At 38.9% G+C, this 18423-nt stretch overlaps 1 protein-coding gene across 1 annotated transcript in view; it reads left to right on the top strand.

Moving 5' to 3' along the window:
* Positions 1–5913: 5913 nt before the first annotated feature.
* Positions 5914–18423, top strand: part of rbfox3a (RNA binding fox-1 homolog 3a) — a 484791-nt gene continuing 472281 nt past the window's right edge. Inside the window, exons 1-4 of the mRNA XM_088438810.1 lie at positions 5914–6973; positions 7084–7265; positions 9610–9702; positions 10318–10395. The gene's annotated coding sequence lies outside the window, so the exon portion shown is untranslated. The remainder of the gene's footprint in view (positions 6974–7083; positions 7266–9609; positions 9703–10317; positions 10396–18423) is intronic.

Here is an 18423-nt window from a genome sequence, read left to right as displayed (position 1 = left end):
GGCATATTCCAAGGAGATACCCTGTCCCCACCGCTGTCCTGCATAGGGTTGAACCCACTTAATAAGATTACAACAAACAGGGGCTTTGGCTACTGGTTCAAAAGTGGAATAGAAATTAGACACCTTGTCTACATGGATGACATAAATTCGAAGGTTATTCAGTGGCACCTTCAAACTAAGCAACATACTTGATATTTTGTTCTTTGCAATGCTGCTCATCAGCTACTATTTTCTTATTTTCATACACTTCAATTCAAATGTGAAGTTTTTGGCTGCTGGGAAATGAAAGTCATACGTTAAAGAAGCTGTTTCTGTATGAAACAAAAATATTTCTATATGTCAAAACTAATATCCTGACATACACCTGGTTTTGTGAAAAACAAAAAAAAACATGTCTCAAACACACTCAAGCATACACGCACACACAGTAATGCGTAAGAAAAAAGATCTCTCAAACCATATTTGTCTACTTCTGTAGATTTATTGTATGACTACAACATTGACTCAGTTAGACAAATTCCTCATTATGTGCCAGGATACAGCACTAGATAATGTTAAATTATAAACCAGGTCACTAAACAGGACAACAAAAGAGGCAAACCAGAATGAAAAGAAAGGAAAAAAAATGTAGCAAATTAGAATGACACTACTATAGATTACCAGCAGGTTGCACTAATACTCCATTTAAGCTAAAATCAGGCATACGGCTTCCGCCTGTATTTTAGTACAAGATAATAAAAACGTTTGACTGATTTTAAATTTCAATCCATCGATCCATTACAAAACAAACACACAGTTTTTAACTTCAGGAAAACACCCAAACCAGCTCAGATTTAGTTGATATTTAACCATGACATTTACAGTATTTAATGCCATTAAGCTTTGCTGTGTGATTTATTAAGCTATAAGCATATATCACAAAAAATGTTTTTCTCATCATTCCCTAATATTTACTTTGGCCATCTAAACATAAATATGCATTCATTTGGGAATACTCTTATGTGATTATGTACTTGTATTTTAATTTACTGTAATTAAAAAAAAAAAAAAAGTATATTTGGGGCAAATTGCTGTGCAATGATGGTATACAAATATGCGTTGTGGACTCAAGTTATCACAGTAATACAGTATTTGGTTATTTATGTTCGCCATGATTGTACGCCACATTAATATTATGCACTGTTTGAACATTGCTATTTATTACACATAAGAACATTAAATAAATAAATAAATAAATAAATAAATAAAGCGGCTCTAGAAAATGGATGGATGGATAAATAAATTTCATATATATTAAAGCTAAGAAATTAAAGTCAATGAACAAACAATTGCTAAGATTAAATGCACATATATTGAATTTAAAAGTTAAATACAACTGAACTGTACTGCAGTGTTTATTTCACACATCCCAACAGCACTAGTGGCACATTACCCTTTGAGACACACTGCTCTATAGGGTTAAAATCTGTTAAATGACTTTGCCAACATTTTTTGACTTTGTCAAAATTCTTGTCTTTTTAGGCCTTTATGGTAATGTAAAATTTGCAGGTCTGGGAATTTGCAGGTCTCCTTTTTAACAGGGTTTCTGCAGATATTAAGAAATCCAATTTAATGATTCTTAAGACTCTGAGTGGAACAGTACCCTTTTCGTTTCAAATTAAGAGTGAATGAATTGGTATATGAAGCAACTTACTGCCAAATTGTGTTAGTGCCTTTTTCAAAGCATTGACTAGATTTGTCTTTTTAGGTTTTACATGGACGTACAGTAGTGGTGCAATTTTACAAATGAGCCAAAAATAAAACATGGCCTTACATGATCAATCCTATGGAGTTACTGTAAAATATATGCCACAACAAATGAAGTTCTAAAGTTTAAGAACTGAGACAAGGATGGCACAGCACACCTTTTTATTTTTTTGTTTTATATTGTTGTTGTAAGATAGTACTTGGTTTAAAAATATTTTACTGGGGGAACATCACTGAAAAAAGGTTGAGAACTGCTCTAGCTCACCTGGACCCAAGTGAAGATAAGTGCTATATGACTTTAATGCAATTCAGTGTAATATAAGAAAATAATTAATGCCTGATTTTGATTGACATGGCTTGGAAGGTATTTATTTAATGATGCACATTACTTCAGTGTGGATGGCATGGCCTTTACACATGTAAAAAAAAATGTGAATGTAAATATTTTAGATTATTTGAAGCTCGGGATAGGCTCCAGCCTGCCTGTCACACTGAGGATAATCATTACAAACTGAACGAATGGCTTGTTGCTATGTTGCGTTATACTTAGAGCTATTTCCTTTAGTTTGGTGAACTAATTTAGTCCCAGATAGAGTATAAGCAACATCGGCCATTACGAAGCATAAATGTATGAAAACAAAGTTATAATTACATATAAAGCCGTTGAATTGGATTTCATTAGATTGCACATCCTTCCACTCATCCATTTTCTATAACGTCTGTCCTCATTAGGGTTTGGGGGCACCTATCCCAGCTGAATGTGTGTGTGCCTCATTACATCATGCTTCCTCTGCTGCACATCTATTGTAATAACCTCTCAAACACTGTAGCATACAATCTGCTCTGATATGATGCATGTGCTGCTCATTACAAGAACTGTGTACTGTGTTTGCAACACTGTGTGTTTGACATGCCTTCCCAAAATCCACAGATTGTAATTTGAGCGAGGAGACAAACCAGAGAAGTAATGAAGTGACATGCGGAGCATCTGTCACCCTTGATGGCCTTTAGCCCTGGAATGGCTCTGAGTTTTAACGCAAACTGGAACATATGCTGCTAGTACTTCTGCCACTTTGTAACCCATGAGCAGTTTAATTACCAGCAATTAAGATTCATCTTGTTAGATGAGGAGAAACGGGGAGGGGGAGGTGGAGGCGACGAGGGAGAAAATGACAGGAAAAGAACATGAGGAAAAAGTCATGCCGACTGGTGAAACCTCTGCAGTCACATCGAAAAAAAAAAGTCTTCAAATATTAATTGTTTAGATTTGTGTCAAACAGAAATGAGTACACACAAAACTGCGATTGAGTTTGTTAAGCGGGGAGGGCCATGTGTGAGTGCGCTTGTGATCACAGCACTGTCACCCTCGTCTGTGCTGCCGTGACAGTGATGTATGGGTAATTTAAAAAGTTGTTCTTTTCCACAGACTGGTCTGCAGGCAGGTCAGCCAACCGCAGCCCATTCCCCCTTCAGCACTGGGAAAACTCATCTACATCTACTACCGGGATACGTGCACTTATGCACACAAATGTGTGCACACACACACACAACCTCAAACCTCAGCCAGCCATCAACTCGCACTCTTTACTAATTTTTTACCTCCAGTTATTACAGACAACATTCTCCCTCACAAATGGAGGTTGCTCCCTTTTCACCATGAGGATTTATCTTTGCATTTTTAGAAGTTGAAGACAACTTGGAAGTTTGGTATATTAGCCAGAAACTGGAAGTCAAATAAGCAATTTGCGGACCACATAAAATGATGTGGTGGGCCGGATCTGGCCCCCGGGCCTTGAGTTTGACGCCGATTGGCTGGAGCATCATTAAAACCCAATCCTGCCGGGATTCTTTTCTTATTTGGCCATTTTCAGCAGCAAAATGTTACCATTTTGTTCATTTGAAAACTTTATAATTTTCCAAATACAAATAACATCTTTAAAGGAAAACTTTTTACTCTTTAGGCTTAATAAGTTTATTATCCTTTTAAAAACATACATTGCTACTTGCTGTCGACTAAAAATGACATCACAACTGGGAACAACCAATCACGTCTCAACTTGATAACTGGTGGGCTGAGTTGGATCATTTCTTGAGCCTTGAGCACATGTGGCGTCATTTTCAGTGGAGAGCAAGTGAAATAATTTGTTTTTAAAGGTATTAATTGTACATGAAATATAATAAGGGTCTCAAAGTAATTGTGGACAACACAATACGTTTTTAGTATTGAACATGCCCAAATAAGTATCTTTTTAGTAAATTTACAATGTTTTGCATGTTTAGAATGTTGCTCAGAAAGTGTTTATCATGCACATTTGATACACACAGATGGAAAAGGACATGCCTGCTAAATGTACAATAGCAGCTATTCATTTCTGGAATTATTAAATGGCTATGTACTTTTTTCATGGCATAATAACATCCTATGGTCCTTATTTGCTGTAAACAACTCATGGTTGGAGGAAATAGAGGGCTAATTACCTGAACTATGAATACAGAACATGGTCGAGATCTGATGAGCTGCTCCTCATTAGTGTGAATAAATATTGTATATTTACCAGTTTATATCAAATGAGCTGTCACACGGCCTCAAACCAAAAACAAAAACTAGAATTGAAAACAACAATGCCCATAAGTAGAGATAGGGTGATATGGAAAATCAACCATTATCTTTAATACATCAGCAAAATAACGACGGGCGGTTGGCTGCTCTGGGTACGCTGGTAATGGTAGGACATGTAACAGGGATGACATTCAGCTAGTTAAGAAGTTTATTCTGACACATTCTGAACTTTAGTGAACATGTCGTTTGTATGAAAGACAATGTTTGTGTCTTTTGCTGTATGTCATCTCATCCCAGTTTTTATAATACATTAAAAAAAGATTCCGTCAAGGTTATTGTCAAAGTATTTTTCGAGTAGAACAAAGTGTGCTGATTTCAATACGTAATTGTGTGTGAGTATGTGTAATTTGGAGAGATTGAGTGCATTTGTTAAGGGTTTGTGGATGGCTATTTGAGAAGCTTGAATTTTTCCAAGGTTGGTCAGCTGAGTTAGATTAATAAGGGTTCAGAAATGGTCCCCACTTTTACCGTATTACTCTGAGTACGTCAACCTCGCTTATAAGTCCACCATCCCTCTGACTGCAATTTGGCTGAATTTTACAAAAAATGCCATTATTAGTCTACCCCTGACTTCCGTGGTTACATAGATCATAGATCATTAAAACACATGGTGTTTGTTATTAAAATGCCGAAATTAAGCTACTTTTGGAGGCATTTCTGCTTCAGATATTGAGTAACATACTTCTGTGATTTTGTGGGCGGAAACGAAACAAGACCACGAGGCAATGTAGGAGCGCGTGTTGATGCAAATGCTGAAACTAATGTTGCAACAATAAAAGGATTTGAAGTGTCAATGCTTTATATTTTTGACATGAATATTAATTTGTCTAAAAACCCTAAATGTCATCATCACTATCTGGCACGCCATATAGTTCCTCCCATTTAAATCCCGGACATCCTCTTCTTTCTCTCCTCAGTTGTTCAAATTACCTTGTTACAGTTTCAAATAACCTTGTTACAGCTTGCTTGAAATGGAGGTCTTTGGAAATGATTTGCTGATCATCTTACTTGGGATGTTCTTGACTCCAGTGACGACTGCTGTGAGATCGTGGAAGGTTGACCTTTGCTGTTTCTCCCCTCCACCTGCTGACATCCATGCCAGCTTGTTCAAGCGCACGCCTAGGGACTGAAGGAGCTAAGTCAAGCCGTGTTTTCCTTTTCATAATGCATCAAAGTCCACCTAAAAAAATCCAAGCAGCCTCGTTGTTTTCAACAAAGAAGCAATTAGGCAGCGCTACACTAAAGTGCAGTTCGGTTCCAACACTCTAAAATGGATGCATGCCATATCAAATTAGCGGTATATAATAGTAATTTTAAGCCTTGTAAATGACATAATAATAATTATTTCACATTCAAATTAATGGTATTCAAACACATATGTAGAAAAAAATTGGTCTGTTTTGAATTCTGCGGTTATGCATATGTCTCTTATATGGGGGGTTGAAAATGAGGGGAAAAAACTTGAATTGTACTCTGAGATATACGTTATATACAAATACACTCGACAGGAAAGATGGGCGACATGCTTCTGTTGGTGAAATCGGTGAGCCTGTGTGTCAAACTGCGAGCGTGAGGTTCTGCAAGCGCGAGTGCAAAACCCCCTGAAGACTGGGATAGCCTGAGAGAACAGTACAATAAAGTCCTCCTGGCAATGGCGCTTGAACGAATAATAGGCTGGTTGACATGGATTGATTACAATCTATTGGCAAGCTTGATCAGCAGGGCTTTACAAGCTCTCTCTGAACAGTTATCCACAAGGCTGTGGGAAAAGCCAAGTTGCAAGATTTTGTCAGTATATTCACGTCCAGACGAGACCAACGCATACACTGAGGAGTGTTTTGGCAATTACCTTACATATTCTCAATACAGGGTGAGACAATCTGCTATGTGTTTTCAATAATCCAGCAGTGGAATATGCTCCAAGTAATTAGAATTTTCTAATTTTTTTCCCTCTATAGAAAATTCAATTCATTTATTCCAGGCCGCCATCTGTCTGTACTTTGTTTGATATTAACTTGATTTCTGTCAAGAGATTTAAAAAAAATAGATCCATTTATGAAAATCTGTAATTAATTGATCTCTTACCAATAACACCTAAACATTTCAGATAAAAACCCTCAACGAGAGGTTTTTCTCATTTAAATACATTATGTTATTGTAGCAGGTCAAAAACAATTGATAGACAACAACAACAAAAAAAAGTGGTCTCAGCCATTTTTATTCTTTAACAGATGCGTTTGAGATGAGCCCTGAGTGCTGGCTACAACCTTTATTTTCCACCATCTAGAAGAATGCTGCTGTTATCTTTTGTCAATGGCAATGGCCTATCCCCGCTGTTTTTGGCACTACGCTGCGACTGCCTGAATTGGTTGCGAGCCAATAGCAGGGCACACAGGGACGAACTACCTCTCAACACATCCAATCACAGCTAAGGATGATTTAGATTGTCCAATACACTTACCATGTATGTCTTTGAAATGTAGGAGGAAGCCGAATTGCCCGGATTGAGCCAATGTGGGCATGGGGAGAACATGCAAACTCCACATAGGAGGGCGGCGTGAGCTGGAATTAAACTCAGGAACTTCAGCTGTGAGGCAGACTGATTTTGTAAGAGGCACATATTTTTTCTTTGGGGGGGGTTGCCCAATATTTGTAAAGGCTTTTCTGCATTATGTTTGGTTGACTCTGCATTCTCATTCTTTACTTGTCCTTCCCAGGCACACCATTTCTGTATCTATGACTAAAAGATCAGAGATGGGATTATTTTCAAGGTGGCTGAAGGAGAAATGAAACAAGAGATTTGAAGCTTAACCTTATTTCTAATTTTCATACAAGGAAAAGAAATGAAATGATCGATTTCATGTCTGTTTCCTCTCTGTGGAAATATTAAACCCACTAGGTGAGGTTTCACACATTGTACTCTTGTCTCTCTTCCTAATCCCCTCCCTTGTCCTTTGCTAAACGTATTCTTGTTGACATGCAAAGCATGATGAAGCATATATTTGCTTTTCAGTTTGAAAAGTACAATTTATATTTAAGCCCCTGTTGCAGGCTCAAGTCAAAGGAAATGGAGCTGGTATATACAGTGCATGCTCAAAAAATAAGATGAATCAATGCACATACAAAACACAGCAGTATATGTATTCTGATGCTCTCTTATCCCACGCTTACTTTATTATCATGAAATTATTAGCTATATAATGGCTTATGATATACACTATCAGTCAAAGGTCAGGACACACTTTATAGTTGAATGACAAACTGTCCAAACTACCTTGGGTGTTTATTTTATGTATGTGCTCTACCTTTTCAAGAGCTGGAGCCTAGCCCACTTAATTTTGTGGGAGAGGCGGGGTTTCATGTATACTGTGTCGTTCACAGTGTAGGCCTATCCCTTTCTTTATTAACTGGTATTGGAATAAATAAATTACTTGAAAGTAAGCGTATGTGGACATTCATCCACCCATCCAGTTCCACATCAAATGGAAATCATTGAGAGTAGACACTATAGGGACCTGAAATTCCACCCTAATGGTGACAACATGTCAAAGTTCAACATGGCACGGATGTGTAGTTATCACACTACCATGAGTAGGCCATCTCTTGGCTAAAATATTGGAAGAATGATGTAGAAGAAAATGACCCAAAAATGTTCAAAATACGGCACGAGGGTTCAATTAAATATGAATTCCCCTGGTTCTGTGTTCAACTAATGATGCACAGTCTGCCGTGCAAAAGTTCCAGAGCCTTCTGCAAATCGCTGATTCCCAAGTAACAGTGGATTATTTGACAAAATACAGAGTATATAGAATGAAATGAGGATCTCGTACAGAAGACTGGGGACAGCTCAGAATAATTATGAAATAGTTGTTTATGGCAGAGGTTTGGATTGGTCCGTAAGATAGAATCTAAAGATTTCTGGTCCCTTGGTTTCTCCTCAGACCAAATGTGTACCAAATGCCATTGTGTTAACTGGTTACCCCCTAAATAGAGAACATGGCAAAAAACACCATCATACAATGACAATGGGCAAACCTAAAAAAAGATGTTTTACAATGACAATATTTGTAAAAACTCAAATGTAGACAGAAAATCAAGAAACAGAAATGATGATGAAAAAAGTCTATGGAGAGAAAATGTACTAAATAAAGAATTAAACATCTGTATTGAAGCACTCTCCAATCCAGTTTTATCAGATGTTTACATTTCAGACGTTGGCCTTTGAACGCAGATGTTAGATTTTTTTTTTTCTTTTTTAGTAGTTCAGTAGGCAGCTAGAAATGTTATACTCTTTCCTTTCAGACTATTTGCACCCCCGTAGTCTGATTTGCTAGTCCAAACAGAACAGTACAAAGTCTAGATGCAAGACTGAACACTGTACTGACCTAGAGTGCCCTAAAAGATATAATCAGGTTCACCTTTTTCTGGCAGCTGATAGGGTGCTGACATGTGTAATTCTCTCTGGCTCTGATCTCTCCCCTAGGACATGACCCAGGGGAAGAAAATATAACGAAAGCTCTACCTCAGCACATATTTTAGCATATGATTGACAGACAGTACCACTTGGCTGTGATACGCAGTCATCCAACCTACCTCAATTATCAGGGAAGGTTCGGCTTGAAAATTAATCTTGGCCTGAATGTTAATTGATTCAGGTCAAAAGTTGATGGAAATTGTGTCAGACGTATTTATTTTGGACCTGGGACAGCATGGTAAATTAGGATGCTCTTGGGAACTCCTGATAATTTAATCAGACCTAGAGTATTATACACAATAGAGTTTGTATTTTAGGCCATTAATCTGATGTTGCAGCAGTTATGACTGACTTAGTCAGTGACCACACCTGATTACAACATTTCAGAGGATATTCATACGTTTTATTCATTCAGATCATGTACAGGTATAAAACATTAGTAATAACAAGAGCAAATAATAATAATGGATGCGCAAATACACACACACACACACACACACACACACACACACACACACACACACACACACACTTAGACAGACTATGTGCTTAAAGAGAAATTGAAGGACTGGTGTCACAAGAGATAAAGTTAAAAACATAATGTATAATGTACGAGTTCTTCCTTTGGTAAATTTGTGTTGTTTTAGGTGTGGATCTGTTCAATGAAGTGCGCCCACCTTCACCCCCTTACTACTGGGCCAATGGTGAACCCATATTTGATAACCAATGTGTTCCTGCTCGCGTTCTGTCATCTCTTTTGCCTCGCTAGACAACCAGCTGCTCGCTTTTACCCAAGCCAACAGTGCAGAAGTCGTTTTGTTGTACATGGACACATCGCTGCAGACAAACAGCTCGAGACAGGGTAAGCCATGAGCCAAAGCTTGAGATTTTTATTGTTTAAAAAAAAAAAAAATATATATATATATATATATATATATATATATATATATATATATATTATATTACATTGATTAAATTAATAATATAACTGAATTACAATGCTAATTATTTCTTTACAAAAGTGAATTTAATACAAGTGAGTACTTAACACAAAACCTTTCCATTTGCTAATATAGAACGAAGGGAAATACTGTACTTGGCACAAAGAAATATGCTCATTAGATGAATGCATACAAAGCAGCACTATATTACATGCGGAAGGAAAGAACTAACATTAGCTAGCATGTTATCCACAGTCACAAGTCTGGCTTTTAATTTTGGGCATATTTTTATAAATAACAACATTCTTATAAAGAAAGTACAACTTACAGACACTTGTGGGCCAGATTTCACAAAGAAACAGAAGAACATGTGTGCCACTGACAATGACAGATCTCAATTGAAGCCACACCGTCCTTCCTCACTACAAAATGTAATATCAACAGCGGCTAGAGGAAGCACCAAAATAGAAAGATCAAAACAAACTAAGTACACATAAAGGATCAATTAAATCAGTTCCGAAACTACATTATTTCAGGTGCGGCCCCAGCAGCCTGGTACCAGTTGATACATGGACCAGTACCTCGAAGTGGACCAGCGGTTACAGATCTCTGGGGTAAGCTTTACCAGCGTTCGGTGGCATGGAGATGGAAACATGTCGTGCATGCGCAGGCTAAACAAGAAACTTATTTTCACATAAGGAGGACGATTTGGACCCAGAAGCAATCCAATGTAACCCCAGCAAGCATCGGAATCTAGACTCAAAAACCAAACACGGAGAAGTCACTCATAAACTAGACCTGGAAAGAAACTGTGAAAATAGCTAGACATGAGAAAGTAAGAGCTTGATTTGGCATCCCGACAATATATGTCACTAAGAAGCTATGTCTTAAATACTGTCAGACATCAATCCTATACGACACATTGAAGCAATAATAAAGGGCAACTTCAAAGCAACTAGTACATCAAGGAACAAACCAGTCACAACAGTAAATACAGGACCCAATATGATAAAGGCGATAAAAACATAACAATGACAAAATATGATCAATATATTATCATGATGGGAAAGGGTACAAATATATTGCCATAGTAACTGCATAGCAACCGATATCACAACAATTTATCAGTGGGGTTCAGGTCAAGATATGTGGTACATAAACTCAACTTGTCCACACCACTCATTACATTCTTGATGAGATAAACTGGGGACGCCTCCTCCTCACCTGCTCACCCTTAATTTTGAACCACCTGATGTGTGGCACTTCCCCTGCAGCTGTTCATTGCTAGAAGGTTAGAGGGAACATTTCCTCGGCCAGTCTCTTTGAAGTCACCTTGCCCAGGAGCCTTCTTTGCTGAAGGCAGGATTCTACTTTCTTCACCTCATCTTTAGTATTCCAATTCTTCTCTGTCCTTACCTTAACCCCAACTTCTGGCACCATAGGATCAGTAGATTCTGTGGACTTCACCATAATATGAATTCTTTCCTAGAGGAGGTACGCATGAACACTACGCTGCTGTGTGCTATGTGTTATGCTGTTTAGACTTTCTCATGTGTCCAAGCCACCCGCGGCATTGCAGAGTCATTTTTCTTTCAAAGCCCACAACTGTAAACGTAGAAATGTCATAGACTCATCAGATTTGTGGAAGCTCGTGGCGATATCATTCCTCTTGATTACGGCTCGCAAAATGTGAAATGTGTATGAACCACCCATTCCAGAAGTAAGGCAGCGCCTCACAGACGTCTATTTTCAGAAGTTTTCCAAACTCTACGTTCACTTTCTTTGTGTGATAGCGATTTCCATTTCCACCCTTTTACTTCTTTTGCCATTCCATTAATCAGCATTAGCAAACAGTGCAATTAGTTCTGAATGAAAGGAGATTAATTTTTGTGTCTAATTTCTGCATCGGATCCCATTGAGACTGTATGTTTCACACTATGAACCACAAGCATGGCTAGAATCTCAATCTACCATTGTGAAAAGGGTCATATTTGAGAACAGACCTAATTTTCTGACTCAGTGCTTCAGCTTCCAGTATAAATGGTATAAATGGGGTGGGCTGTAGTGGTGTACTGATGAAAGGTGGAACGCAGAATATTTATGGTGGCTCACATCATTTTGAGATGCTGTAACAAAGTGATCTGGCCACATTTGTGATGTGGACAACTCCCCACAATACCCATGTTGGGACGTTGCTGAATTTGTCAATAACTTAACAACGTTGTGGACATCTGAAATAGCCTACTAACTACAGTTGAGGTTATTTTTCAGAGGGAGATAGATATTAGGACTGATGTCCGTCAGTCCGCCAGGTCCTTCTTGCTGACTGAAATACAAGCAAACTATTACTACTAGCTTGCATCTTTGTCTGCTGTATTGCTGCATCTTTAGAGGTCAAACCGCAATCACTTTATAGTCAATGTGACAATGGTAACTTTACTTTGCCACCATACAGTGGAGAAATATGTTCAGTTGAGTGAATAAACTGGGTTGGTTCAATTCACTAGTCAGTCACAGCAATAATACAGATAACATTACTGGGGATTTTTTTTTGTTTTGTTTGTGCTCTCTTTCTGAGTCATGGTTTTATGGACCAAAATGCATACTGTACACAATCTCAACCACTTTACAGTCAATGTGACAATGATCACTTTAGTTTGTCACCAAGTAGTGAAGAAATATGTTGAATGAATTAACTGTTGATTTTATTCACTACTTGCCATTCACAGCTGCAACACAACTAGCTTCTAAATGTCTACGAAATGTCTTAAAATGAAAAGACAAAGAATGCAATATTTGACACACGCTTTTCGAATATTTGCTCTCGTTTCATATATCTGTAGCCTACTGTTACTTATGTACACTATGAATCACATTCACCAGGATTCTTCTTTCAGGCCAATACTTGGCCCAGAGCAGGGCACGGGGGACATATTTAATGGCGACACAGCTCATTAGATAACAGGGGTCAGACACCTTACCACCTCATCTTTGTAATGGACACTAGAGCGTTTACAGGGTAGATGAGGGATCGGGCCTCTTGTTAAATTACGAAGGAATAGTTGAAATATGATTCACCTTGAAGGGTTGTTGGCATTTTGGGAAGAAAAGAAAGATTAGCACAGAGCACTTCAAGCATCTGCTGCCATAGATCTCCCCGTTTCTCTCTTGCTGTTCGGCTGATTGATGGCACAGACTTTGAGTGTTAAAAAAACCTTCACAAAAACTTGGGAATCAACTTGTACAGAACTTAAGATACAAACACAATACCTTTGATTTGTATCATTTCTCAGATTGATCAAGGGACGAATCTTTCAAAAGAAATATCTATACTATGTGCTATTAAATTATGGCAGACCAGACACAGTAGCAGTGTGGCACCTGTGCTAATTAAATCAGTGCACACTTGCGATTGGCAGATTGCTGTAGCAATCAATCAGAGCAACGAGGAATGCTCAGTGACGAATTATATACAGTATTTTATACTCTTGTCTTGATATACTGAAATAGTTAGTTTTTTGTTTGTTTGTTTGTTTGTTTTTTGCTCTGAGCACACACGGCTTTTGGTGTTGTGGTTAAAATGACATTTTTCTGAATAAAACCTTTTCTTGTTAAACTGATTTGTGAATGCCCATGTGCTGCGCAGGTTGGCAACTGAATGCCAAATACATCATCGCTCATGTCACACTGTGTTGCAAGTAATATGCATTTTGCTACAGTTGACTCAATGTTGGTTTAATGACCATTCACACAGTAGGACATCTCAAACATCCAATTTCATGCACCAAACAGAAATGACGAGTGTGTGATCACTTTGCAGGGGGTACTGTGGAAACATTTTATCATTTACCAAAACCACACCAAAATCATAATGACAACTCCAGTTAAGCATTGACACAAGACATTGTGGGTATCGGATGTTATTGGCCTGCAAGATTGGTCACTTTAAACTTCCATCCATCCATCCATCCATATTTTATATATATATATATATATATATATATATATATATATATATATATATATATACACACACTCTCTATTTTGAGGGAATGCAGGAGGGAGGGATCATCTACTGGACTGTAATGGTGGCAGGAAGAACCATTCCATCCTGTTGAGATTGACAGCCAAATGGAAGTAGTGATCAGACCACCTGGGATCAATTCAATCTCACACTTTCTTTCCTTTGACCTGCAGCCGAGCTCCAGTGGGAGGAAGCGGCTTCCTACATGACTGGATGATAGCTCTCCACTGTGCCTTTAATTCTCCTCCCAAATGACAAAGTTGTTGGAACAAGGTTGGAGAGATGGCATCAACTGCCTGTCTGATTCAAGACACTGGAGGTCCTGATCACTCATACTAACTGACCTATTAATTGGCCAGATCATCCAAGTATTGAGTGGGTACAGCTAGACATTTTAGCAGCCTCTGCTTCATTTACATAGGGGAATTATTCAAATATTAACCTAACAAACTAAACGTTTGTGATGATATGTGCCTCAATGAAGCCCCTCTGCTCATTCAACAACAACAAGCCATGGTTCACTGCCAAATTCAGTCGACATAGAAAAGCTGAAGGGGACTTTGGAATCAGAGATAGGGCACTCTACAAAAAGGCCTGGAACCAGCTGACAAATGGTATTAACATTGCAGGGAGAAACCATGCAGAAAGGCTAAAAAAAAAAGTCCCCAAAAAGCACTTAATGCTAACGATGCTGAATCTGTGTGGAGCGGCCTAAAATGAGTCACACAATACACAGCACGATTTCTCCAAGCAGAGAACAATAAGGGACTGGCTCCACACTTAACACGTGCACATCCCATCAGTAAGTAACCCAGACTCCTCTGAAGATCCACAAACAGGAGGTGAGATGGCTCTTCAAGAAGCAAAAGATCAAGAAGGCTTCACGGTTAGATGACGTCTCTCTCCTGCCTGAAAGTTTGGGCTGACCAGTTGGCTCTGGCATTCACATAGATCTTTGATAGATCCTTGGTGATTTGCGCCATCCCATCCTGCATCAAATGCACTACCATCATCCCAGTCCCCAAGAAACCTGCATAATCAGAACTGTATGACTGCAGTCTTTTCACTTTGACATCTGTGGTCATAAAGTCCTTCGAAAGGCTTGTGCTGGACCATTTGCTCCACCGCACTGCTGCTGGACCCCCTATAGTTTGGCTACAGAACAAACAAGTCGCAATTAATATGGGTCCGCAATTCGTCCTGGAACAACTTGACTGCTCAGGGACCTACACTTCGATCCCGATGTGGACTTAAGCTCTCTAGTCAACACCAATGCCCCTTGACCTCTCTTCTCTAAGCATCTGCCAGTGGATTCACAGCTTCCTGACAGTCAGGACACAACAAGCAAGGCTAGCGGAAACATCAGTATTGGGGCCCCTGAAGGATGCCTGCTTTCTCTCATCTTCCTCCACACGGACAACTGCACTTGAAAAAAAAACCTCTGAAGTTTGCATCGCCTTATCAAGGATGGTGACTAGTCATGCTCTGATGTGGCCAACACAACATGGTGATGAACACTCTCAAGACTGTTTAGATGATCATGGACTACCTGAAAAAACCTTTACCACAGCTGCCCCTCACAGTGTTCCTTTGTCCAGTGTCAACCATCAAGATCTCCAAGTTTCTTGGAATGATTTTCTTTCAAGATTTGAAGTGGGAGCCTAACATCTACATAATCAAAGAAAAGACCCAGCAAAGGATGTGCTTAGACTCAGACTGCAGAGAAAGCATAGCCTGCCATAAGATCTGGTGAGAGTAGAAACACAACAATCCATCACAATCTGGTTTGGTGCTGCCAATAAAATAAAAAAAGGACAACATATGACTGCAACAATTTGCCGGAAAAAAGTTTCTTAAACCATTGACTCAAATTCCACAATAGTCCCCAGAGCTTGAACCTATAGTGAGTTATCATGTTTTAATGTTTCAATTGATCAATTTATTTATGGGCATCTGTTTTTACTTTAAGAAACGTGAATAGGCAGTTAAAACAGCTAACCAACTTTCTGGACTTATGAGCGCTCAGAAAATCTATCATTATAGTAATATATGCAAAAGCTTAGCTTATGGTGTAGGCCTTGGATAATTACAGTTTTATTGGCTCAAAAGGTTGATAAAAGGTGAATGTTGCTGGGGCAAAAAGCTCATTCCCATCATTGTATGCCCAAATGATCAACCAGTGGCCTGAAGTAAGGGGCCCAAAATGGGGATTTTTTTTTTTTTTCCACAGCCAGAGCCACCAAAGACAAGAGTGCCTTAATACACTCTAAATGAGAGGTCACCAACTCCGGTCCTCGAGGGCACTTATCTAGCATGCTTTCGGTGTAACCTTCCTCTGATGCACCTGATTAAAATTGATCAGGATAATTATCAAGTTGTGCAAGGCTTCATGATGAGTCGATCATTTGAAGTAGGTGCGCTGGAGGAAGGTTGCACTGAAAACATGCTGGACAACATCAAGGACGTCCCCTTCTTCCTCCTTGGGTAGTCCTCTTCGGATTCATCCAAGTTGTTTGAAATGGAGGTCTTTGAACATGATTTGCTGATCATCTTACTTGGGAAGTTCTTTACCCAATTGACAACTGTTGTGAGATCAGAGCATGGAAGGTTGCTCTTTACTATATATCCCCCCCACCTGCCGACATCTATGCCAGCTTTTTCAAGAAAATGTCCAAGGGTTGAAGGAGACAAATTAAGCTGTCTTTTCCTTTCATAATGCGTCAGTCCGCCAAAAAAACATTCACACAGCCTCTTTTTTAGGCGGTGCCTGACGAAAGTTTATTTTGCAATGTTCTGTGCAAATACTTTAAAACTGATGCATACTATATTGAGACTAGATATAAGCCTTGTAAATGACATGATAGTACTTATTTCACATTTGAATCAATGTTTTTCGAACACAGATGTGTGGAAAAAATTAGTCTTTTGAGTTATGCGGGTATAAGTCGATCCCTTAATAAGGTGGTTGAACATGAATCAAAAAAAAAATTGTAGTTTGAGAAACAGAGAACAGAGATAGATTTACAGGCCTGTACCCCACCCTCAAAACAAAAGATGACCTCCAAATATGGTCCAAAATACATTGTGCAATTCTTGGATCACAGGAGTAGGTATGCCAGCCAAGCTTAGACAAGCTGTAATTCAAAATCCGTTTGAGTTAGAAGGGTCATAGTTCATGATATTTAATTTGAGATCATAAAGAACGAAGGAAACAAAATCACGTAATTTGAAGATGAGTCGCTGGGTAGGGTGCATGGCAATTTTGCACGCCCCTGGGTGACAGTATTACTGTACTGATTGTTGTTGTTTCAGCTCTCTACATAGTGCTTGTATGAATAACACTGTGGAGTATTGCTCCTCCACAGCACTAGACCCTTTAATGCATTCACCGCTTCCTGCATCATTGTACATCTCAAGTGGTATAACAATTATGGCATTGCAGGTCGCTTTAAATGGTGCAAAAATCACCTGCATTATCCGTAGTTATCAGTTTACTTGGAACTGATGATGTTGAAACTAGATATTCATCTGAGTTAAATTCACGTTTTAATGTACAGTTCCGTCAACAAAATGCAGACCTTAACATGTAGGTGAAAACAATCATCTGATTGCTCTTCCCGATCGCTCCCCGAACACTTGCGCCTCAGTTAGAGGAGATGATCAATTTCCTGTCGTCGTCACCTGACATTGGTATGCGTGATGGTGCGTTTATGTGAAGAGCAGGAAAAGTGACATTGCTCCAGCCGTGTGTCTCCGTCATCACCCTTCCCCTCAGTTAGTGAGTATCAATCACCAGCTAAGACTTTTAGTAGAGATGAAAACAACATGATCTGGGAAAATATTGAATAATCAATAGAAGATAATGCTTTTTGATTACTCGGGTACGTGTGCGGAGACTCTAAATGGGTGTAAGGCCTTGTAACCTCCCACCCTCTCCCTTTTGCGCTCGCTCCTCTCGCAAGGCAAAAATCCATACCCAGCAAATACAATCTAATTTCTCCCTGCCCTGCCAGTTTAAATAGCCTACATTAAATTAAGTTGGTTAAAAGTGAAATCGATCTTTTCTTTGGCCATCTTACTGCAGCGCCTTGCACCGCTGGACTTGTAATCACTGTTGATCCCTGGGAGAAATTAACTCACAGAGCATTGTGTTATGAGTGTAAAGAATAGATATATGTAAGATAAGAGATAATAAAAGTAATAGATTATTTTTATATCAGCAACCAAACAGCCCTTTAATATGTGTTAAGTCGAAGAATTGCTTTATATAATGCCCCCCATTCCCTCACTGCAAATATGAGCAGATCAAATCAACTTATTCAGTTGGAATTCACTTAGTTCCACTGAAATTCGGTTGAGTCATCTTTGTTCATCATCTCATTCACTCTCCTCGCATACTGGCAGACGTGCTCTGTGTCCACTGCGCTCTCTTTCTCTCTTTCTGCTCTTTTGGCCCTCTACCATCCTTTTAAACACTCATTACCTCTCTACTCTATCTTTTCTCTCCAAAACACTGTGTAGGATCGCAGATCAATACACGTTTGTGAAGTGATTCCCCTCTTAGAGGACTGCTTTCTCCCCAACTTCTTTCTTTTCAGACCAAAACATAGGAGGCAGA

This window comes from Hippichthys cyanospilos, chromosome 17 (genome assembly GCF_059441005.1).
Source record: "Hippichthys cyanospilos isolate Australia breed blue-spotted pipefish chromosome 17, RoL_Hcya_1.0, whole genome shotgun sequence".
In the NCBI taxonomy this organism is placed as follows: Eukaryota; Metazoa; Chordata; class Actinopteri; order Syngnathiformes; family Syngnathidae; genus Hippichthys; species Hippichthys cyanospilos.
Note: the sequence above shows the minus strand (reverse complement) of the source record. Positions and strands in the feature narration are given on the sequence as shown.